This window comes from Hibiscus syriacus, unplaced genomic scaffold, assembly GCF_006381635.1.
Source record: "Hibiscus syriacus cultivar Baekdansim isolate YM2019G1 unplaced genomic scaffold, ASM638163v2 tig00111937_pilon, whole genome shotgun sequence".
In the NCBI taxonomy this organism is placed as follows: Eukaryota; Viridiplantae; Streptophyta; class Magnoliopsida; order Malvales; family Malvaceae; genus Hibiscus; species Hibiscus syriacus.
The window spans coordinates 482,029-487,143 of NW_024063215.1; positions in this window are offsets into that span (position 1 = coordinate 482,029).

The window sequence follows — 5,115 nt, forward strand, 5'->3', positions numbered from 1 at the left end:
GTATATGAAAGGACAAAACATATTGAAATTGACTGTCATTTTGTAAGAGAAAAAAATTCAGGAAGGGATGATTCAAACAGAACATGTTTCAACACATGAGCAGCTTGCAGACATCATGACAAAAGCTTCGGGAAGCCAGCAACATAGTTATTTGCTATCCAAGTTTACAGTTAGTTTTTCTGTTACTGATTAGTTAGAAGCAGTTTTGAGTTGGTTAGGTTGTTAGATTAGATACTTGTATATATTGAGAACAAATTGTAAGTTTATGATTGTGGTGGATATGAAAAGTAATTTTTCATTTTCTTGTTTTACATTTTAACATATTCAAATATTTGAATAACATTAACTAACGTTTTTTCTTCCTTTCTTTACAAATATAAAGTTTCTTACACTTACTACAAATTGAATTATTATTTTTGTATGAATTCTAACAAAAAAACATAAATTATTGAATAATTATATATTTTAAATTTAAATTTAAATTTAATGATAATAATAAAAAATCGAAAATAAATTATGATGGCTTTGCCTCTAAACATTAAAGTTGAACTTTATTTTTCTTTTCATTTACTTGGAGTGTAGCTATGATAGTAGAAATAGCCCATTGAATGGTACAAAAATGAAAGGAAAAAAAGTAGAGTTTAAAGAATTGGCATAGTTAGACTTCAAAAAAATTCATTTATCAGATTTGAATGATGATCCAATTCATTGTGGAAGATGAAAGGTATAAAAGGAAAATAAATTATAGCAATAAGGTTTTTATTATAAACACAAAGGAAAGTTTTAATTTAATCCGAGTCATATTTATTTTGATCTAATGGTTTGAAAAAAAAAGGTATAAAACTCATAATTTTTTATGGTATAACTATAAATATATTCCTTCCATGTATGTATCGGTAGAAATTCACCTATATTTAGGGATATGTAAAAATAATAATCTGATTGATATGGTCTATTAATCCGATTTATTGATTTAATCTAAAAATTAGATATTCGGTCTATTTTTTAAAATTTTGGATAGTTTAGATTGGATATCTAAAAAAACAAAAATTCGAATCAGATACGCATTTCCTAAATTCTTTTCGGATTATCCAAAAACCTAATTAAAATTGGGTCTTTAGAGCTTAGACATTCTCGAGAACAATAAGTGAGTAACCTACTAGCTCACTAAATCTATACCCACATAAAATATAAGATATTTAATTGTTTATTATATGCAAATAACTATACATTATATATATATAATATATTAAAGGTATAGAAGATGTTGCATTAAGTCACAACATATAAATTTAAGTCTAAATTTCTTTAGTCAAATTAAGTTTTATGTTTAGACTAGTTATCCATATTAGGGCTGTAAATGAGACGAGACAGATCGTGAGCTATTCGAGATCGACTCGATCAATGCTCGATAAATACTCGGATCAAATTGACTCGACTCGAGTTCTTAACGAGCCGAAACGAGCTACTCGATATTCGACTCGAAAAGCTCGTGAGCAACTCGAAAATATAATATATTAAGATTTTATTTTAAAAAAATAAATTATTAATAATATTAACATTTATGTAATTATTTTTTTAAATACACTAAGATTTTCATGTATTTATCGAGTTAAGTTTAATATTTTTTTTCTTTTCGAGCCTTTTCGAGCTGCTCACGAGCTTCAGTTCAGGATTTCGAGTTCGAGTCGAGCTTGAAAATTTTAAGCTCGCGAGTTTTCGAGTCGAGTCGAGCTCCATTTCAAAGTTTTCGAGTCGAGTCGAGTCGAGCTCAGCAATACTCTCGACTCGGCTCGTTTACACCCCTAATCCATATATTCAATTTGAAAATTTAAATATTCAAAAAATTGAATATCTATTTTTTTGATCGGATACGAATCATAATTTTAATAGTATAAAATTTTAGATATATGAAATTTTAGATCAGATAATATCTAATATTCAAATATCACACTTATATTAGTGTAAAATTAGATCCATCTAGATATTTCAATAGTTTTCCGCATATTAGACAATCCGACCATTTAGTTTATTAATATGATTGTATTCGCTATGTCTTTAAAAAAAATTAAATTAATCTTTTATTATAATCACTGGTATCTGATCTATTGATCGACTAATTTGGATTGAGTATTGTAAAGGCAAGGGTGACCCTCCCAACCAGTGGCGGATCTAAAAATTTAAAAATGAGGGTCTAAAATTATAATACTTGATTTTAAAAGTTTTGGGTATGCAAATTTTCATATTTTTCCTATTTCCATTTACAAGTTAAACTAAATATAGTTCTGTCAAAAATAAATAAATTTAAATTTTTTCCTAAAATAATTAATGTGCAAATGCTCCCCTAGAGAGCCACATGCATCCGTCACTGCTCTCAACACAGTTTTCTCTATTTGCAATCGCCAGGATTCGAACATCTAACCTTGCTTAAGAGATCTAATATATCATCCCACTTGACCATTTTTAAAAAAAATTAAGATGAACTTCTACCATATTGATATATTATGAATTTGATAAAAAAGAATTATCAAGCATCATTTGAATAAAAATATAAAATATGATCAACATATTATAAAAGAAGGAATGCACATAAAGGAGGGCGGGTGGGGGCTTACGCCCCTAAAATTTTATATTATTATATATATTAGATATAGTTTTTTATTAAAAATATGTTTTTACCCATTAAAATTTTATAAATTCTCCTATGTAAAATTTTATATGAGTTCTCCCCTATTTAAAATTTTATATGTTTGACCCTCTAACATGATATCCTACCCATACCTGAATAAAATTAAGCATACAAAAAAGTATTAGAATATCAAATAGCTCTAATTTTATGTGTGTGTTGGGGGTTAGGATCCACTTACAGCTAATGTATATATTAATTACTTTTAGTTTTACATCTTTTTAGGATCATTGGATGATCAAAAATCAAAGGCTGAGATTAAGTCCTTATATTTTCTTAGTGAATATCTTCTTATTTTCTACTTTTAATCTGAGTCTTTTGTTTCCCCTCATCCAACGATCTTAAAAAAGTATCAAATTTTTAAATTTACACTATGTAATTAGATCCATGGTGATATATATATCTTGGAGTGAAATGCTTGAATGCCAATATCTTTAAGGTTGTTATAAAGTAATGATATATATATATGGGCAGGATCTAGTTACACAATGTAAAACTCTTTTAGTTTTATACTAATTTAAGAACGTTGGATGAGTGAAAATAGATAGTTGAGATTAAAAGTAGGAAATGTAAATATTGTCACTTGGGATAAAAAGGAGTTAATCTTGCCTTTTGTCGTAACCGATTTTCACCCGGGTAAGAATTTTTACTTGGCGGGAAATGTAATGTGAATAAATAAATGGTTTTTAATGAAATATTTTGGGAGTCGCCATCGACCTTTTGGGTCAGGTAGGTCGAATACCTAAAAATCATCTTTTAAAAGAGTTTGTAAGAAAACATCAGTTAAAAGATAAATGGGTCCGCGTTTAACCAAAAATTCATTCTTTTTAATAATAAAAAGGGATTCGTGGTTGGTTACATTTGGGGAAGGAATAGCAACCCCACAACGCCCAAAATTAGTCCTTGTCGATTATAAATTGTCTCTAATAGTAGAATTTAAGAATTCATATATAAATTTAATTTATGATCCTATTATTTCGTATTTTAATCGAATAATTCTAAGGAAGAAAAAGATATTAAATAATTTTTATAAATTATAAATAAAATATTTATTTATTTAAAACATCAGAAAATGACATCTAGTTTCTTAAAGACTGTCACTTCATAATATTTGAAAAATAAATAAATATTAAAAATAATAATTTTTTTCTAAGAAAATAATTTAAATAAAACAATATGTATTTTCTGGTTTTTATAAGTAATATATTTATTTATTTTTAAAATACCAGAATAGGACATCCAGTTTCTTTAAGACAACCATTTTCTTTGATATTAAAAATAAATAAATATTATTATTTAAACATATATATATATATATATATATATATTTATATGACTAATATAATAATAAAATAATAATTAAAGTATAATTTAAAGATTTTGAAATTGAAATGATAATAATACAAATTAAATTGCAATTAAATAGTGACTAAAATAAATAAAATTAAAACTATAGTATTAAAATACAGAATATATAAATTAATAGACAAAAATGAAAATTATTAAAAAAAATCAGTAACAAAAATATAAAACATAAAGATCCTAATTTGAATTATTAAAAAGATATGTACTAACAATGTAATTTAGCCTTAATATAAATTATTCGGGTTAAAATAAAATTTATTAAAATTACCAGGGACTAAATAAAGTATTTACCATAAATATGTATAAAATACAAGTAATGACTAAATTATAAATAAATAAAATATAAAGACTAAATTGAAATAATTAGAAGTTGATTGCAGTGACTAATTTGTAAAGAATACAAACTAGGAGTGACTGCGGACGAGATTTTCCCATGAGGGAAATTACACAGGTACCCTCCCCAAAACGGCGTCGTTTGGGGAAGGGTTTAAATACCCTTTTAATCGGCTCTTTAAGCCATTTGCTTTCATTTTTTTCTTTTTCATTCTCTCTCTAGTAGAGAGAGAATATTTTTCTCTCATCTCTCTCCTAAAACCTCCGCCCGGAGGGAGCCCGGGCACTAATCGGCCGCCATGCTCCGGCGCCGATGGCCACCGCCGGCCACCGTAAACGGTGGTCGGAGTTTGAAAAACTACACCAATGCTTCCTTTTTTAACCCTAGTGTCGAATCCGACCTTTACTCCTAAAAATTTTAGATCTCCATAGATCTAAGAAAAATCAAAGCTTTTACCTCGTTTAGAATAGCGTCTCCGGTGATGGTTTGAAGGCTCTCCTCGGTGGTAAGTCTCTCGGCTTCTTTTATTTTCTTTCGATTTGTATTTGTCTGGGATCATTGGTGTAGTTCTTGCTCTGTCTTTGGTTGTTGGTTGTTGTTCCTGTATCTCCCTCCGTTTCTTTTATTTCATAGTGTCAGTAATGGTTTTATAGCCTCGATAAGGCTCTCGTCGGACCAGGTACAAGGGTCGAGTTCGGTGAGTCACCAAACTATGTGGTGACTCACCATA